The 20,593-nt window shown below is 44.5% G+C and overlaps 1 protein-coding gene across 2 annotated transcripts in view; it reads right to left on the bottom strand.

Annotated features, from left to right (window-relative positions):
• B3GNT2 (UDP-GlcNAc:betaGal beta-1,3-N-acetylglucosaminyltransferase 2) overlaps positions 1–18,354 on the bottom strand; it is a 34,508-nt gene extending 16,154 nt beyond the window's left edge. The window contains exon 1 of one of the 2 annotated variants that reach the window (XM_079109726.1): positions 18,089–18,354. The gene's annotated coding sequence lies outside the window, so the exon portion shown is untranslated. Of the gene's footprint in view, positions 1–17,061; positions 18,052–18,088 lie in introns of those variants that run through there. The other variant, XM_079109727.1, reaches the window with a different exon arrangement.
• Between the last annotated feature and the right edge of the window lie 2,239 nt (positions 18,355–20,593).

Consider the following 20,593-nt stretch of genomic DNA (forward strand, 5'->3'; position numbering starts at 1 on the left):
ACTCCTCACTGAGAGGCTGGCACTAGGCTGTGTCTGACTGCTTTTTGGTCTGTAAATTACAGAATAACTATAGCCTAAATTTAAGGAATTTGGTTCCTAGTTATTAGTTTTACCCTTCAGGTCCAAAATTAAAAGGGAAAAGTACTTCTAATGGATCTATTCACCTACACTTCCCCACAGGCAACACTACAGATCAAAGTCTCTGGCAGGCTGTGTTCTGGTCCTTGTTGATTACAACTCCCTCAAAGTCCAGCACGGCTGATTTGCTCAAATGGTATTTATCATTTTTAAAATGAAATTAATCACAAGGTGGAGGTGGAGTTCAATGGTACAGCACTTGCCTAGCATGTATCAGGTCCTGAGTTCAATTCTCTGTACTGAGAAAACAAAACAAAAATAAATAAATCACGGGATTTGTTTCTCAAATAAACAAGTATAGAAATTTCAGGAAAGAGGGGGTATAGAAATGATGACAGGGAGGTCATCTTGCCCTGCCTTTAATAAAACTGAAAGGGTTTTAGGTCCTCAGTGGAAAGATTATGTAATTTAAAAATAAGGCTAGCAGATGTTTGAGGATGGAGATGTCCCAGATCCAACTTCGGTCTGGAAAACCAGTCTGGCATCTGCTGTCAGATCAACCAGTCAAATTCTCTGATTACGTTTCATACTGGCTATGTGACCTTAGGCAAGCTACTTGGCCTCACTGACCCTAAGTTTGCTCACTTGTGAAATGGGGATGATATACCAGCTTGTCACCCACCGTGCCACAGGCATTCAATGTTCTTTCTCAGGAGTTCTGCTTCCTCCACCAAACAATAAACGACCCCACATTATTCAAGTTTTGTCCTTCACTACCTCTTAAGTTTTCTTTCTAGAAACTCATCCATTCACTGCCATAAATATCACCTCCAAAAAATTCACAGTGGACACACCTAACTCCAGATCTTAGCTTCAGCCTTGTGGAGACCCTCTTTCAGCATCCCCCTGTCTCCATTGGTCAAGTTTCTGGGCATCTGGATGGAAACCCCAACATTGCTTTGAACTGCTTCTTCCCCAGTTCTTCACATTCAACCAAGACCAGGCCTGTGTTCCCACCTCCGCAACACCACTCACACCTCCTCCTCGCCTCTCTGTTCAGTTCAGGCTCTGCCACCACCCACAATCCTAAAGCCTCGCTGTCCACTCTGCTCCTGATATGCCCATTCCCCACACATCAGTCTCTGTGCCCTGCACATACCCTCCCTGCTCAAGCTGCCCTCCCAGCATGGTCAGCCACCACCACAAGCTACTGCTCCCTTGCAGCCTAACTCTACCTCCATGTGTCTGCTAAATACCTCTCTCCACTCCCAGGGCTTGGGCTCAGGGCTCCATTGCTGCTTCTCCTCCAAGAGGCAGCGCCACAATGACACTACAGCACATGGCACTCAGCATTTGCTGAAGGAACAGATATGCCAGTCATCTGGGCAAGATCATTGAACATTGTGAGTACTAAAGAGAAATTGGATTAATTAAAATATATATCCTTTCTCTAAAAAGATGATGTGGAAAATCACATGTGGGTTGGTGAAGTATACATACATATTTAAATGATATAAATCCATCTCACTTGACTAAGTACCAAAGGACAATAAAAATTCTTTTGAAGGATTTTCTAGAGTTAGGATACATAAGCAGTGAGTCCATGTTGGACCTAAGGGGGTGGGGGTGAGATCTTAAGAGTAAACTGGAGTAGGAAGTGCAGCCACACCATCCCATTTCCCCCAGTCAGGCCCACACCCACCAAAGGCAACATGACACACATGCTCTTTCTGAGCATCCCCAAGCACAGGAACACAGGTGTGCAGGAGTCAGCAGTGCTTCTCAGATGAGGGCTCCATCCTCCCTCCACAGCAGATTGGAGTCACTCCCCACCACATTCCAAAATGGGGAGGCCTCCACCTCCTTCCTGCCCAGGGCCAAAACTCCAGCAATTGTCACCTACAAGGCCATGACAGCAGAGGGATGTGGAGAGACTGCCTAAGACAAGGAATCAAGGGCATTAACTTGCTAAGGTGGAACAGTAACTTTGGAGAACAAATGCTGCAAAGCAGTCAGTCCTTCCTGGTGAGCTTGAAGCCCTTGTTAAGAATCTGTACATGGCACCGGCACTGTTTCCCCTCTGACCTCTAGGACCTTAGTATAAGCACGCGAAGCCTGGCAGGGTCTCAGAAAACCCTCTAAAGACTTCTCTCCAATTCAGCCTTCTGCTTGCTTAGTGGAACTGCATGGGATGCTTCACATTCTGGGTCTAACCAGGAGACAACAATTTAAGTAAGGGAAGTTTCAGACAAAGAATATGATAACTGAGTAACTGTGAAGATGGAGTGAGAATCTAAAGGGTGGTCTGGGACAGATGAAAAGAGCCCCAAAAGGACGAATTTGGAAAGGGGGGCGGTGTCATTGTTTGTTGAAGAAGGTATAGGTGGCAGAAAAGTTCCTGGTACCCAGGTCAGAGACAGCCCACTGTCACCAGGAAAAGCAGGGACTACCATCTGAGGTGTGAGCAAGCAAGGCTGTGGGGTGGCATGAGTGGGTTATGGGAGCTGGGCACACACACACAGGGAGTCTTGGGAGCTGTCCAACTGGGAACTGACGAGGTTCCCTCTATAGGAGCTCGGCACATCAGTATACAGCAGGGCACAGCAGCTTAGGGAATGCTCAGGAGAATAAGTAGATGGCCAGTCGCTACATGGCTAGCACCCATGGGGCACCATGAGTGCTCATACATGGCAGCTGAGGGCAGGGAGTAGGGAGCAGCAATCAGGGTTGGGCCCAGGCTGCTGTCTCAAGCTCCCAGTCTCACCACTGCTGCCGGAGAAAGCAACAGAGCAGCCCAGTGCTGGTGAAAGCTGTGCCCTGGTGGCACTAAGGTGTGCAACAGCAACAGGCTCTCTACAAAGCCAGACCACACCCTCACCATGGACACACAGACACTGGGCTCAGGAAGGACAAGTTCCTTCCTCCTATGAGGAAGAACCCTCAATTTATAGAAGGACCCATATACTCATTTTCAGAGATCAGGCAACAGCAGGTGACTTTGGAACACAGAGGTAATAATTGAAAAACTGGCACAAGTTGTAGATCACTGTATCGCCAATCCAATGTTATCTCTAACCATAAACATATCAAGTCTGGAGTTGAAGGGTAAAGCGTATAAAACATGTTTCCTGTACAATGAATCAGAAGAAAAGCAATAAATACACAATAGTGTTTAGCTGATACCAGGAGACAAGGCAGGATCTGAATGGGGCTTGCAACAGGACAGATTCCAGAAATGTGGGGAGAATAGGATAGGGAATGAGATAGGGGTTTAGGACAGAGAGATATACTGAGTCTTAAAGGAAATATCCATGAGTCACCGAGATGCAGAAAGCACAGTTATAAATCTTGAGGAAGAGGCTCTTGGTCCATGCCCTTGTAAAATGAGGGAGGTGTGTGGGGGCAGGGAAAACTGGCATGAAGTTGTGTGGTTCCACGTCCAGTCTGGCCCTGATACAGTCCTTCTATAAATATTGAACCCCCAGCCCAAGGCAGGGCTTCTCACACTCGAGAGAGCCTGCATTCTCTTGAATGTGTGTCTACTTTCTTATGGGAACTCATGGGACCCTTCTCTGGAGACATTTTTTGTCCCATGACAGGGAAGAGGTAGAGTAGCAGCATGGTGTCTGCAGGCAGAAATCAACACAGCCAGTTCATGGGCACATGGGTTCTGAGGCCACCAGGGACAGGGTGGGTAGGAGCTGGTACCCTTGGTCTGTCCACTAGGAGGAGGCTGAGCCCTGCTGACAGCTAAGCTGCAGAGATGGTTCAAACATGTGTCTATCCCATTTCCTCTGCAGAAGAAAGGAAAACTGACTGCATTACACAGGAATATGAAATAAGGGGGGAAAGAAGCACTCCAAATCGGAGGTCCATGATGATCACAAACATAGTGGGCTATTAGCTTCTCCAAGACTTCACTTCTAGAAAGTGGATTCAGAGCACATGTCTGGCTGGCCTCCTGTCCTCACATCCTCACACCTCTGCCCAGCACACAGGAACATTTGGTCTGCCTCACCAACTGCTAACCAATGGGCCTGAGTTTTCCTGACTTTCTCTAAACAGAATAAGAAGTGACGAACTGGGGGCTGGGGAGATAGCTCAGTTGGTAGAGCGCTAGCCTTGCAAGCACAAGACCCTGGGTTCGATCCCCAGCACTGCAAAAAAAAAAAGAAGTGACAAACTCACTCCCATGTATGTCTTCTTTCATCACATGACCATTGCCTTTGGAAGAATCACAGAGGGAACACAACCTGTTAAAGTCATGTAACATCTAACTGAGGGATTCCCTGTACCTTCACCCTTACCCTCCGACAATAAGAAAAGCCAGAATGATTTACCCTCTCATTGTACCCCCAAGAGCATAATGTCATCAACACTGACAGTGGACATTGTCTTTAAACCTTTTCTACATTAAAACACAAGAACAAAAACACCTCCTTGTTTTATCGTACACCATCTTTCCACAGGCTTCCTTCCTGATTTTCCTATTCCATGTACCCTTTGCCCATTTTTTCTATGTCAGGGTGTTCCCATCTCATTCCATCTTCATAATGAGCTTTTAAAAAAATGGTGAAGCAGTTACTTTGAGGTCACAGCTAATCTGGGTGGAGCCAGTATTTAGGCTTTGGACCCTGACGAAGTCCACCCTCCAGTCCACTCTTGTGCACTTCCTACCACCAGCACTGCAGTGCTCAGAAGAGGACTTCAAGAATCCCAGAGCAAAGCTGCACTTTCTAAAAATAATTAAGGACCTGAAATCAGTAGTATTTACAGGATACCCAGGAACATTTAAATAATTCCAAGGAAGGTCAGGGAATTTTGAAGGTCTTAAAAACATCAAATTGAGGGGCTGAGGTTGTAGCTCAGTGGTAATGCACTTGCCTAGCACATGGGTTCCATCCTCAGCACCACATTAAATAAATAAATAAATAAATAAATAAATAAATAAATAAATAAATAAATAAATAAATTTAAAAAAAACAAACAAACATCAAATTGAGAAAGGAATAATGTAGACAAAATGGCTGCTTGGATACCCGCCCTGAACTGAGGTGTCCAGAGGCCTTGGTCTGGTTATACAGGCACCTTCCATAGATGTTTCGTGATTCATGGTTACATTTGATTAGTAAGTTATTTATCCATACTAAAGAATGGGAGATTGGCAAGGGCTTAAACTAGCCTCGTCACAAACACGTCCAGACAGAGCCTTCTGTCTGAGTTGTTTACACAAGAGAGGAAATCTGCCCCCACTACCCTCCAGTACCACAGTCTGAGGAAGAGACCCCTACAGCCTGCTGCAGGCTAGACCCCTGCTCTCCTGCTCTGAGAGAACAGCCAGTCTGGAACAGAGGTGACTGAAGAACTAGTGCTAACCACAAACTGGACCATTTCACTCTCTTACTTCCAACAATATTCATGTATATTCCACTCATGAATCATACCCAATTTCATTACCAGGAAAAAAGTCATAAGTTTCATTTCCAAGACCAAACAGATCACCTGCTCCAACCAGCTCACTTACAGATGAGAAGACCAAGATCCCCAGGGATGAAAAACTGTACCTGGGGTGCCATAGAGAGGGCAATCAGGACTGTCACTTCCCATGGGTACTGTGAGACCTGCAGAGAGAATTATTATGACAAAGTCTTCTTCCACAGTCTACAACTTCAATTCTGGGTCATCAAAATAAAAAACAAAAAAGTCCATTGGCCCCACACCCCCATTTCTCCCAACCTGGATTGGGCTCACTTTTATTACTTCCTCCTCCTTGATACTACAACACCTCACCCACATTTATCTGACCTATCACTATGTGATAACATGTCAGACACACCACAGAATGCCCGGCTCTATCTCCTCAGCAGCCTGCCACTCCAGACAATAAATATGAGGGCTCTATCTCCTCAGCAGCCTGCCACTCCAGACAATAAATATGAGGACAAGAAAGATAAAGAAGGGGAGAGGCAGTAAAGGAAGTAGGACCTAAAGAAAAATCCTTATTCTTAAATTTTTTGATTGAGAGTAGTTAATACTACACTAAATAATCATTTTTGGATAATTTCACACATAGGTCCTAGGATCCAGCACCCACCCACCCACAAAGCAACCCTCCCTGGCCCCTGGCAGTCTCTTTGCCAGTCTGGCTACTCTTGTACACAAGATCATAAGACTTTTCCAATTCCTGAGCTTTTTCCTCAACACCTCACCTGTCAAGACTGTGTAAAGGCACCATGTCAAGGCAGTACTTCACCTAAAACCATCTCTCAAGAAACAGTCACGTACAATTAAATTAATCTATAAACAAACATGAGCCCAAGGGATGGGGGAAGGGAGGGAGGAGGCAATTAAAAATTAATAAATAAATATGCACATGCATAAACTGTAGTACTGGATTAGAAACAGATCCCATTATATAAACTGAGTTGTCAAGCTGACCTATGTAATTGCTTCTGGAAATAAGTAGGCCATCAGTCTGGGCCTGGCAACCTTGGTGTGCAGAGGTATGGGGGCTGGGGAGGTAAGATGGCCTCTGTCAGGTGGGCTACTCATAACTACAGACACACATACAGAACAGCTGGGAAATCAATTAAGAAAGAATATTTTCATATGGATATCAGAAAAGTGACTTATTTTATCTGGTAAAATGTACCAAAAAAATCAATTAATGACCAATTAACAAAATTTAAAAGTTTGATTACCCTCAAACTCTTTAATTTTGAAAATGACATCATCTTCTAGCATGTAGTTCTAAAGGCTGTGACAACTGACCACAAACATAAGTAAAAAATTTAGATTCTAAAAGAATCACTTAACTGTTAGGTACTTGGACAATCAAATTCAACCTGCCATTTTCCATGACATAAAGAACCAGCTATGTCACTTTCAATAGGTATTATATGGACAAACTCAAAATAACCACTGTCCTTCCCAATTCTATTAAATTATATTTGGTAATTCTTGTCCCATGAAATACAGAGTTTGAGAGCACGTCCATAATTTTCCTGCAATTAAATTGTTTATATGTGTATCCCTCCCAAAATAAAAATATAAGCTCTAAAAATAAGGAACGCATTGTACAAACACCCTCCAACTAGGGATTGCGTGAAACATTAATAAATTGCCTTCTTTTGTAACTTTAATAAACATTTAAATTTATACCAATGACAGTCTTTGTGTTTATTTTAAGTAACTTAATAAATTGCCTTGGGAGGTCTCAATTTCTTGGCTATTAGGAAGAAGGTTTTCAGTGACGCGTTTTCTTAAAAGAGAACATACCCATGGTGGTGAAGAAGACACCAAGGAGCACAGTTCAGACTCTATGACTCCTTGATTTACTCACATGGAGTCTCTTAGAAGAGTAGCCTTGAGATAGCTGCCTGACTCACTCTTCTAAAAACTGGCATGAAAAATCTCACAGCAGAGGCTGTGGTGTGGTTCAGTGGAGGAGCATATGCTTAGCATGTGCAAGGTCCCGGTTTCAATGCCTCGCAACACACACACACACACACACACACACACACACACACACACACACAAACCCATATAGAATATTCTGTAAAACTGGCCTGTGCAGAGATTTTTAAATGATGTATTAAAAAGGGGGACATGACAGGAAGGCTGGTCAAGGATCTGACACCTTGCAGGAGAGAAATAATACAAGAAACGGGATGGTGGTACCAATGACACTACTTATAACAAGACAAATTAACAACTGCACACCTAGTCCCTACCCAGTCACTGTGCCAGGAAGTGTGCCAAGGGCCCAAATGGATACATTCTGTGAAGTAGTTACAAAGTTCTCTTCCTCTTACAGATAAGCAAACAGGCTCCCAGGATGAGAAACTTTTCGGAACTTCCCAGAGCACACAGGGAGGGTCAAGAACTGGGAACCTATGCCCCAGCAACAGTATGGAGCTGCAAGGTCGGGCACCTCATCCTCACCGAGGACTCTCACAAAGACCTGATTCTAAATCCAAGCATGGCAAACCTCACAATCCCCTCCCAGCAGCCTTCCGCACAAAAGAACCCCTTAAAAACAACTTCTATCCTCCCCACCCATGCCTTAGCTCAGGCTGGCTTCTCTCCACTTCAAATGCCCTTTCTCTTGCTCCTTAATTCTACCCCTATCTTGAAGGCCCAGATTCAAATCTTGCTTCCTACTCTGTGAGCACTGGTGCCCTGGGTTTAACCTCTCTCCCTGGCATCCATGATCTCCCCAAACTGGAGCCCCTCTAAAGGAGTACCAACATCTAGTCACCTGGAAATCACCCTCTGCACCAGCAATGCTTCACAGAGACCTGAGACCCAGTCCTGAAACCCAAGGGAGACAGAACTACATACCCCAACCTCAAGTGCCATAAATGACTGACAGGAGATGCACCCAACCACCACAAGCCAGGCACCACTCCTCACACACAGTGTCTCCTTCTCCAGGATCAGACTCCTTCCAGAAGACCACCTTCCTAGTGACATGTGACCCTGGGTAGCAAAAACAAATCAAATAGCTCCTTCTCCCAGCTCCCATTTCTGATTCCTTCCCTGTCTCTTTTCCATTTCTCAAATGTTGGCTAAATTTCAACCAGTTACTGGTAGTTAAAACTAGTTACTGGTAAGTTTCAACTAGTTACTGGTAGGTGCTTGAGCACTGTGGTTTCTAACTCGTTTTTTAAAATATTAAAATAAATCATGTGAGTTTAGAATACATAGCCTCCAAACAAATGACCTTCTGGCCTTTCATCCAAATATTCCATTAAAGGAAGGGAGTGGAGGAATCATTCAATCATTCAACCAAGACTTATGGCTACTTATTTAAAGAAGGTGAAATAGTAACACAGCTTTCTCCCACCACCTGCCAAGAAAAACATGTGTTGCCAAAATAAAAGAGATCGTGTTGTTTGCTCAATAATGGGCACATTGCTGAGCAGCTAGGAAAGGGAGCCTCTTTTGCCAAGCAATTTAAATCACCTTGGTTTTAAGTACGTCTATGAATGTCACCGTCACAAACTGTACGCTACCACAAATGTGGAAGCACCAGGACCACAATGGTCCATCCTTGTGCCTCGAGCTCCCCATTCAAACACTGGGCGGTGCTCACTCAGCCAGAACCATGTGCTCAGCCTCCAAGGCCCCTCTACTCCTGTGGACCTCCACACCCTTCTGCATGGTCACCAGTGGGGGACGGATGAAAAAAGCAATCATACCACTGAAAGCACAGCTGGCCACCTGAAGCTTCAGTATACACTTCTCTGTGGTGCTTGTTTGAAAACTTACATTATAGTTTTTTTTTTTTAAAGGATTCATCAGAACCTCAAAGAACAAAAACTCAAAAGAAACATTCAGCTAAAAATAGGGGTATTCATGACAGATATTTTAAGTTCATTTGAGGAAAATAAGCCCTTATGTGGGGAAGGGAGAAAAGTAAAATGGCTGCATCTCACTTAAAAGAATAAAACAAGCTTCAAATTCAGTTATAAAATAATAAATGTAAAAAATACACCTCACTAGTTCTGTGAGGAACTCATTCCAGGACCCTTGGGGATAGCAAAACCCTCTGATGCTCAAGTCTTTAAGATGGCACGGTATTTGCATATAATCTATGTACATTCTCCAGTATACTTTAAATCAACTCTAGATTATTTATACAACCTAATATGAAGTAAATTCTATAAAGGCAGTTCTTTTTTTTTTCTTTTCACATTATTTTATTGGTACATTATACTTGAAAAATAATGACAGGGTTTGTTGTCACATATTAGTACATGCATATAATATAATAATATAATTTGGTCAATCCAGGCATTTTCCCCCATCTCAGTCCCTTTCCTCTGCTGATCTCCCTTTGATGTTTACAAGATTCTTCTCAACCACCCCCCCATCTTCTTTTCCTTTTTCCTCTCTAAATTTCACATAAGAGAGAAAATATACAATCCTCAACCTTCTGTGTTTGGCTTATTTCACTTAACAAAATGGTCTCTAGTGCCATCCATTTTCCTACAAATGACAATTTCATTTTTCTTTATGGCTAAATAAAACTTCATTGTGTATATATTCCATATTTTCCAAAAGCAGTTCTTACACTGTATTTTTTTTTAATTTGTATTATTTGTTGTTGTTGTTTTCTGAATGTTTTTGGTCTACAGTTAGTTGACCCCTCAGCTGTGGAACCCACAGATACAGAGGGCAGGTACATTTATTCTGATCCTTTCTGTGTTTCTGTGTTCCTGTGTTAGACAAATGTATTTGATTTTGAGAACATCACCAGGCTTCCTACTGAACAACTAGGGCTAGACATGAAGGGTTTGTTTAAACACACACACACACACACACACACACACACACAAACTGTATCACTCCCTGATCAGGACTCAAAAAAGCAATACTTTAGAGAAGCATTTGAATGTTTAGTGTTTTTCAAAGAAAATAAATGATAAAAATTGTGAAGCATAAATTACAAGCTGTGGCAAATTTATGGTTCATAGAAATACCTTACTAGAGTGTTAACACCTTCATATTCACAATTTCAATGGTTTTACACTTAAAATAAACTCATGAAGGTGGCTGTGCAGGTTTTATCCTATTTTGCAAGGGGGTGGGAAAGAGAAGTTAGGTGAGTTACCATGGTTACAGTGATACTTGATGACAGCTCTGGAACTTAACCCTCCTTCTGCAAGATCTCCACATCACCAGTCGCCCCCACTCCAGAGTCACTCTTTCTCAGGACTCCAAGCCCTGGTGTTAACCTTTGCTATACCCCTAGGGTCTTGAACCACTAGTAATCTCCACTTCTCTACTGAAAAGTTCTCTTTCCAGCCGCTGCAGACACTCATTCTTGTCATGCCCCTTTGTCCTGTCTTGACCTTTTTAATTCCCTTCACCTCTAGCATCTTCACAATCCTTGCACTCTCCTGAATTCCCAGGGCACCCAATACCTCTGGCTACCACTTCTACCCTTCTTGTTTGGGACAAACCCTATCACCTTTTCTCTTCCCTCTTGACAGCCTTGATTCATATTCTCAACCCCCCCAAAGGGGCCTTCCCCATAGTGCTGGGCCAAGTCCATTGCAGGGTCTTCCCTCATCCCACACTCCTGTCCCCTGCACCCTGAGACACCACCACATTCTATATGCTAAATGACATCCCAATGAACCCATGTCTGTAGCTCACCTCCTCCACACCTTCCTTAAGTGGTTTATAAATCTTATTCCACCCAACCATGAGTCATTTCATCTCTGACCTCTTCCAAACACACATGGTCTTCAATCCTGTACCACCTCTGCTCTGTTTTTGAACTGAATTTTTCCCTTACCATAACTAATGAGTTGGCCTAATTCAATAAATGCCAATAAGCACCCATTTAAACCAAGCAGTGTCTAAAACAAAGAACAACAACTAAAGTTACATGACTGTTGTTAGGGTGATAAAGTGCTTAGATGAAACATAAGACACAGAACAGAGATTAAGGATAAGGTCGTGTTAAGTGGGGAGATCAGAGAGAGAAGGATGGGGGATAACTGCAGGTAGAGTTAGCAGCTGGCACCAAGGCCACAGGCAGGAAAGCTAGTGTATGGAGAGGTGGAGGGAGATGGGAGAGGATACCATCCCAGGAGGTGATGACATGAGAACTTTGGCTTTATTCTGGGGAAGACAGGGACCCACTGGAAGAGTCTGAATAGAGAAGTGACCTCAGTAATTCTAGCTTCTTTCCAAGAATAGACTGAGTGTAGGGGGCAGCAAATGGGAAGCAGACAGTCCGACCAGGGACTGTAAAATGACCCAGGCCCCTGATCAGTCCAGCCTCCCATCCAAGTCTCTGGTTCACCCTCTCCAATGCAAGTCTGACTATGACATGTCACCATACCCTCTGCACCCCAGCACTTTCAATGGCTCCCCACTGCCTCAGTGACACTATCAAGTACCACATCTTTGCAGTCACTGAGGTTGTGCTGCAGGCTATTGCCTGCTCCAAAACACCCTGCACTCCAAACTCACAGGATCCCTTGTTGCTTCCCGACACTCAATGAGCCTCTGCAGTATCCTTTTTCTCAGGCTGCAATCCAATGGCCACCTCTGCCTTCCTTTCTCTGCCCCTGAAATGTTATGTGTTCATCCTTCTATGCTAAGTCCAAATGCCATTTCATGAGGGAAACTTTCTTTGGCTGCCCCAACACACACCCTGTTAACCTCTCCAGGAGCACTCTCGCCAATTCTTGGTTAGTGTCTACCACCCACTTCACCAGTCATCATCCTGAGCTCTTAGCTAGAGTAGGAAGATTCAAGAACAGGAGATCCCCCTTGGTTAATGCAATCTGGAGGCTCCCTGGAGGAAGCCTCCAGCACTCTGGAGAAAAGGGACTGCTCCAAGCAGAAGCCAGAGTGTGGTTGGGCCTGAACCTAGGCGTTCTAAGACATCTGCCCTATCTGCCAGCGTCTCTTAGGCAGGCCCACACACTATCAAATATGCCTAAAGTGCCAGTGATGTGTTTTTTCTACGGTCATTCGAGAAGTGCACATATGCAGAGAAGAGCACCTACAAGGATCCAAATCAAGTTATCAACAGAGTTAAGACACAGTGGGATCCATTCTCATTTCCTTTACTTTATCATGAATATTGTTTCCAAATAATAGAAGAAAAACTTCTAGAAAGAATGCCAAAATACCACCCAAGTTACATTTGAAGAAGGAGTTCAAAAATAAGAAGTATCAAATAAACCCACTGGGGACATGAGATGATTGAATACATAAAACCACTTATAGAGTAAGATTACAAAAGTCAAAAACATTTTAAATGGTTTATATGAAGCATGCAATTAAAACAATTGGCCCCGTGCTTTCACTTCTGAAATAATTACTTCACAAAACATAATGCAGCAGTAAATGTTCTAAGCATCTTGGGCACTTACTGATGACTTTCATCTAAACTAAACTCTTCCACACTTTTCAAGATCAAAATGCAAACCAGCTCTCATGGTTGCAACCTCTGCATGCTAGCTCATAACACAGCTGATTAAGAACTCTGTATGGGACATTTCAATGACTGTCATTTGAGAGGAAAAATCCATTGGAAGTAATAGAAGATCAACTATCAACAAAAAATACATTTTTTTAAGCTAAATGCCACAGCAACAAAGTATTGAATCAAAAAAATTGGTTTCTAACCTTCCATAAAAAAACCCTATATATTAAAAAAAAGACATATATGACTTTCATAATGAAATGGCTTATTTAAACAGACAAGACATAGTTGCTTTAGTTACCAACTTTTTAATGAAATAAAACAAGGGCTGGAAATTGCCTATCAGCCACAGTGCTTGGTATTTTAAGTGTATCATTCACGTTAACTTTCCCAGCATATCTATGAGATAGGGCTTTATTTCCTCCATTCCACAATGAGAAAATTGGCTCAGAGAGTCAAGGAACTTGTCCATAGTAAGTGGCAAAACAGAACTCAAATCCAGGTCTGTTTCACAAAAGATTACACATTGTACAATTCTGTGAATCCACTTATGTGGAGTTCAAGAAAAGGTAAAACCAATCTATGATGATATAAGTCACTTCTATGATGACGAAAGAATTAACTATTCCCTCTAGGGAGTGGGTTCTGACTAGAAAGGAGCACCAGAACCTCCTATAGTAGTAAAAATGTTTACTTCTGGATTTGGGAGGTAGAAACACACACACAAGCTCACACTTTGGGCACTTCACCCACTTTATGTTATACATTAAATTTTTAAAAATCATCCGATTGACTAAGTTCATCTTTACAACCACTAAACTACCACACCACCACTGACAGAACCTAGCCACACTCCAGAACTGATTACCTTGGATAATCAGTTTTTAAAAAACATTCCGGTAAGCAATGAATCCTAGTCCCATCACACTGAAGACATCTGAGCAATAAACCTGGTTTAAAATGCTACAGAATGAAAAGTTGAAAGTATCGGTTTCCTGGCTACTGGGAATTTCCCCTCTGTAGCCACATCAGAATTTTTTTTAAATAAAAAAATAAACCCTGCCTTAAGGGAATATTTACAGAGGCACAGAAAATAACCTGTAACAAAGTTCTTAGATTAAACTATGGAAATGCTGAAAGTTAAAATTACACAAATATTTCTAGATATGTGTTGTAACTTTATCAACAATACTAATTCTCACAGTTTGGATTTTGTTATGGTGATTAAATCAAGCCAAGACAAAGTTGTTGAGCAAAGGACATAAAACTCACTGTAGGGGCAACATACAGTAAGTGCAAAAAACCTCAACTCAGAGTTGTAAGAAATAGAAATTCAGTACAAATATTGTTTCAGCAGTAGCCAATGTGCCACCATGTGCCCTGGTAACAAATTCTCCATCAAGTAACAAGTTCTTCTCACTGAAGCTTTGTTAGACTGGCAAAGCCTCATCACCAGTGGGTGATGATGAAATCATTACATCAATTCTCTCAAAGCCTTACCCCACACATGCACACATCTCTTATCCGAACAGTAATTGCCTCTCCTGAGAGAGGAATATATTCATTCTACAATTTGAGGACACATTTGGCCCCACCTTGAGGGACACAGGATAGACAACTGGATCCATACCTGTTTCATACCTGTTGGGGGTATGCTTTGTCTTCTTTAATGGTGCTTTTGATTATGCAGCCAGGAAGTATTTATCAGAGACTAGTTTAATTCACATTTCAGCTTTCTGAGCACACCAAAATATCAGGCAATTGATCAAAAGGACTTTGGTTTCTCCTAAGCATTTATACATAAGACTAAAAGGCCTTTATAAGAATCTTTCAGTAATTTATATATCCTATTGGGTGTGCTGCAATATATTACATAAACAAAGGATCTCAGTATTTATAAAAGTAACCATTTAGTCAGGCACAATGGCAAACTCCTATAATCCCAGAGTCTCAGGAGACTTAGGCAGGAGGATCACAAATTTGAGGCTAAGCCTGGGCAATGTAATGAGACCATGTCTCAAAAAATAAAAAAGACTGGGGATGGTAAAAGCACCCATGAGTTCAATCCCCAGTACTGGAGTGGGGGATGTATTCATTTGCATTTAGTAATTTTAAAAGATATTTTTTAGTTGTTAGTGAACCTTTATTTTACTTATTTATATGCAGTGCTGAGAATCAAACCCAGTGCCTCACACATTCTAGGTAAGCGTTCTACCACTAAGCCACAACCCCAGCCCCATCATTCAGTAATTTTTAGTCTTAACAGACTAATACGACTATCCAAAAAAAATAAAATAACAACAAAAAAAACCCCACTGAATAGTCAAATACTGCATACACTAAGCAAGTTAGAAAGAATTAAAAGCACCAACCCAGTGTGTCAAGAGAGCAATATTTCAAGAATGGGTCAGCATTCTTAAATTAGGTTTTTCAAAAAAAACCCAATATTATTAGAAATGATTAAAAGTTAATGCTTTCAGAAACAAGGATTCGCCTTTTCTTTTAATCCCTCTGTCAGCTGAAAAAGCCTCACACATCTCTATCCAGAACATCTTAGCTTTATACCAACAATGTATCATGTAAAATAAAATGATTAATGTTCTTGGATCTTCCTGTTTTTTAATGTAACTTTTTAAAAAAAAAATCACATTTGAACAAAGAGTACAGTATAAAGTCAATCATGAATTACCAGTTCCACTTTCCTATTTTTAGCTTAACTGTAGTATAGAAGTTTTAGAGAAATCTAAATTATGAGTTTTTAAAACAAAGAAATCTTCCTAACTATATAAGCCATCTATATACCCAGCCCTCCTTCAGAAGCTCCCCCAAATCAGTTCATAAAAATTTTTTACAAGAAATTTATGCTTATTTTCCTCAAAAGACAACCACATTCCTTGGATTTTAAAAAGTTGCTAACTGCATTTGCCAAATTTGGCTGATTTCGGACTCAGGCAAATCTGTTACCATAGGGTCACTGTTTTGGATAAAAGGAAGTTGATGCTAAGAGGAACTTCTATATTAATGGCACCAGGACCCCTCATTAAGATCTTCATAATTTCAACAGGCCAGTGATAAGAATGGGAAATCATCCTACATGTCCTCAAAACAATCTCCTAGGGCAGACACCACCAAAACTAGATATGGGAAATAAGGCTCCAATGAGAAACAATTCACCCTGGGTCACTGAACAGTCCGTGGCAGAATCAAGACAAGTGAAAGGTGAGGGTGGGAACTCTTAAATTTAACGGAGAATTAGGGCTTTAGCCATAAATATGCCACTGGCACACACACAAACATACACACACAAAACTAAATTAAGAGCAGTGAGCCCCGTCTGCAGGGAGAGTACCAAGGGAAAAAGCAATATTCCACAGTGAAAAAGAGTTTCAAACAGAAGATTTAATGATAAACACGTTTGAAAAGGCTGGGCAAACGGAAAAGTGTTACTCGAATTACTCAAGGAGAGTTCTTACAGGACTCCTTCACTTCTCTGGTCTTAAAATCTAATCTGGCTTAAGAGTACACACGGGCTCTGTGTAAAACTCTTCCAAATTCCACCAGGCTTAATAACCTCTATTCAAAAGAAGCAGAAGCAGGAGCAAGGGCAGAGGGAAGTGACCTGACCTTCCTCCAGGTCAGCTGTCAGATCCACATGGGCGCGACCATGAGACAGCACCAGAACCCCCAGACTCGGTCAGGATCCCCGCCTTCCTACTCCCAGTCCCGGCCCCGTCGCCAACTCGTTAACCATCCCATCACCTCCGCAGGCACAAATAATTACACTGGAGAATTTGTTATAACAAGTAGAAGCCCATATTCACCAACTGGCTTCGCAACTTGACAGACAAGGCTCTAAAAAGGGAGGGGCAGGAGAATAATTGTTCTAAACAACGTCTACGAAGTCCGGGAGGTTGAGGCGGCCATGGAGGGTAGGGGAGCAAAGACAAACGATCCCAACGTTTTAAGGAGGAGAAAGCCTTCTCGCCAACCGAGATTATAAATGTATGTAATATTTTTTTAAAGACGACCTTTCACGCTGTGACACTTGTGGGGAATTCCTTGTCTGTTCTTCCACTTGATGGGGAAAGGTGGGGGGGGGGGGTTCAGAGGCTCCCCAGCCCAGAGTGTAAAAAAAAACCGTGGCCTGGCCTGGAAAGTAACAAGGTGACTCGGTTGTATTGCCTTCATGAGGGTCCGCCTGCCGTCCCGCAGCCGCCAGACCAGCGTCGCAGCCCCAAGGCCCACACGCCCACCTTCCCGCGAGGTGTTTTTCAGAGAGCGGCTTTGCGCGCTCCCTGGCCTGCCAGCTACCCCCACCCTCAGGGTGTCTCGGGCAAGCAGCCTGGTTAATCATTCAACACGGGTGGCGTGGAAATATTTTTAGAGGTCAAAGCGAAAGGTTTTCCCTTAAGTTTCGCAGAAACCAGTCTTTGGGGACCCAGAGGTGGCAGTGCAAAAGGTTGGGGGTGGGGAGCGGGTGCCGGTGGCTCTCTGGCTCACAAAACACCTGATCTCCCCATGCGGCACTGGAGACCAGCGCAGTGCGAGGGTGGGGTGCGGGGGTGCCAGCGAGAAATCGCACACGGCCCTCTCCCCAAAACGCCCAGATACCCCTGATGAGGACGCCCCAACCCAAAAAGAAGCCTATTCCCAAATCCTGCAGCCCTGGGCGCGGGATCCCCCGGAAGTTAGGGTGCAGAGAGGAGGGGGAATGTCCCTGGGCCCCAGGGGGTGGGTGTGGAGTGGGGCAGGAGGTTCCAAAGACATTCAGCCAGGGGTTTCGTTATCCTCTTCATCTGGGGTTCGGAAGATGCAGAAACCAGAAGGGAAGGTGAGAAGCGTAAATGCGGCAAGGGCCACCTAGGAACGGTTTCCTCCGCTGGGGCGCCGGTGTGGAGCCGGAACTGGCGAGGGGGTGGGAAGAAAGAGGGGGTCCAGTTTGGGGGCCCAGGAGCGGGGAGGTGGGAGGGGCGGGCAGAGTGGACCCGTGTAGGCAGCGGGGGAGGGGAAAGCGAGGAGAAAGGAGGTGGGGGTGACCACCCTCCAGGGCCCTACCTTGTCCAGGAGCAGTACCAGCTCGGCGGGGCGGGGGCGGGAGATCTCGGCCGCATCCACGTCCCAGCCGCTCCGCGCGGCTCAGCCCGGCGACCGCCGCCGCTCACGCTCCATGCGCGGCGCCCGGGACGGGCAGCCCGGCGGTGTCTACGGTGTGGACAGTTCCGGCTAGCCTCCAGCACTTGTTGCCGCCGCAGCCGCTGTGCCTCACTCCCGGCTCCGGCTCCCGGCGCCGCGGCTGCCTCCTGGCGCCCGCCCCGGGCCCGCCCCCGTCCGACGCGCCAATCAGGCCCGGCACCGCCCCTCACGTCACCGCCCAGCACGGTCGTCCTCCCGGCGCCCCAAGTTTTGGGAAGGCCCTGCTCTTGCCCGCCCGCCACTAGGCGCCCAGGACCTGCCCAGGCTCGTGCTTCCGGAGAGCCTAAGACCCCTACGTCCACACCTGGAAAGCAAAGCGTTAAACTGGACAAAAGGGACGTCCTAGGAAATAAACCCTCTCTCGAAAAACAGGGCAACTTGAAACTTTAAAAAACTGTTTAACTCAGGTCTAACCTAAATTCCTCCAGTTGGCCCCTCTGCAGTCCGTTCGATGCTGGGGGTCAAAGCGACTCACTTGATGAGAACTCCAGTGACCTTTCCTGGCCAGAACTGGTGTGTGACTGGGCCTAGACTGGATCCCAGTCGCCCCCAGGTGCTGGGGTGGGTTAGAAATGGTTCCACCGTGGGAGATGGGGCGGGGGAATGGGGCCAAAGTGGAACCTGACCTTTGCTTCCTGTCCACCTAGTACCTGCAGCCACCTCTTGGATGCCCGAGGTCTAGGGTGGTGCCCACTTGGCACTGCCACAGGATCCTCGAGTTTATGAAGCCGCCTCGGGTTTATGAGACCTTTCGGGAGTCTTGTTCCTCCTAGCGGTGAAGTTCAGAGGGTTTCCTCGAGGTCCCCCTCGAGTCTCAGGAAGCCGGAAATGCAAGGTGTCCGGCGCGGGGTTGCTAACCCGAAGAGGCAGCCCAACTGGCAGGTACCTAGACGTAGCCAAATGGCTGAACGCTGACCCCTCGCGACGTCGCTGGGCTCCGCCAGCTGGATGGAGGCTCGGAGTCAACCACACCCACCCGCCCTACCTCTCCGAGCCACCGGTACGTCCTCCTAACCCAGCGCCCCTGCCGTCTCGCTAGAGCACTGCAAGACATGATGAGTCCGACCCGCTGACAGCACTTTGGAGCCCCTGGCAAACCTGGAGCGACCGGTTGGAGAAGTTGCCCTGGTTTGAAAGGTCCAGCCTAGCCCGCAAGACCCGCCCGAGGTGCACCTGGAAGCGCTCCCTTACCTTGTCCTTTCCGCGATGGGCTGAAAATGATCCCCTCTTAGATAATCGTATTGAGGAATTAACTATTTGCCTTCCCCCCGCCCCCCTTCGTCAAGAGGCGAAGTTAGCCAAAGGGAGGGAATTACTAGTGTAAGAAATTTCGGCCACCTGCAAATTCAGCTCAGTGGACCATCACCATCGGCACTTATCTCTTAACCAAACTGGGAAGGAAAGAAGAGCACCTTGTCGCTGGATGCCCGGAGCCACGTGGGTGCGACCCTCCAGAAACAAGGATTCTGAGTCAGTGGATCTGGAAAGGCTATGAAGTGCAGTCGGTATATCTTTCCGCTTTTATGTTATCACATGATTTTCCTAAGACTACGATGTGAAGTCCAAGAAACAAGTTGTATTTTGTATTCACAGAAAAGACATTTGAAATGATGCACACGGACCATTAACCATAGTAACTAGAGTTTGGGATTGGAGCGGGGTAAGAAAGGGAGATAAATTTAAACGTTTATAAAAGGGCATAAAACTTGAATGTTCTTCTTCCAGTTTTGTTTACTTTCATAATTTAGCAAACTAATAAAACTTTTAAAGAAACAAATTAGAAATTAATAAATCTACAGAAACTGTACACTAATAGATAAATGAAACCTGTTTCTTTCATTCCGTGTAAAAATAAATAATCCTGAACCCGGCGCACGCCTGTAATCGCACCGGCTCGGGAGACTGAGGCAGGAGGATAGCGATTTCAAAGCCAGCCTCAGCAAAACCAAGGTGCTAAGCAATTCAGTGAGACCCTCTCTCTAAATAAAAAATAAATAAATAAATAGGGCTAGGGATGTGGCTCAGTGGTTGTGTGCCCCTGAGTTCAATCCCCAGTACTCCCCCCAAAAATATACAAATAATCTTGAGTCCATGTTCCTTGTTTTAAATAAAGATATTTGTAGTCTCTGTTTTGTTCTTTAAATGTTGTAAGGGGGCAAAGCTAGTATCTGAAGAAGATCCTTCTGGGCCATCAGAATATTTTGTTACTGTGCATGATTCCTCTTTTTAAATTCATTCCCAATAGCCACAGACATGCTTTCAAGGACTGCCAGCCAAGCAGTTTTTAGTAAAGGAACTGCTACAATGTCAGCTGGCAACCAACAAGGAAATTAAGCTGTGTCCTTCACAGCTGCCAAAGGCTGTTCA

This window comes from Sciurus vulgaris, assembly GCF_902686455.1.
Source record: "Sciurus vulgaris genome assembly, chromosome: 14".
NCBI classification, from domain to species: Eukaryota; Metazoa; Chordata; class Mammalia; order Rodentia; family Sciuridae; genus Sciurus; species Sciurus vulgaris.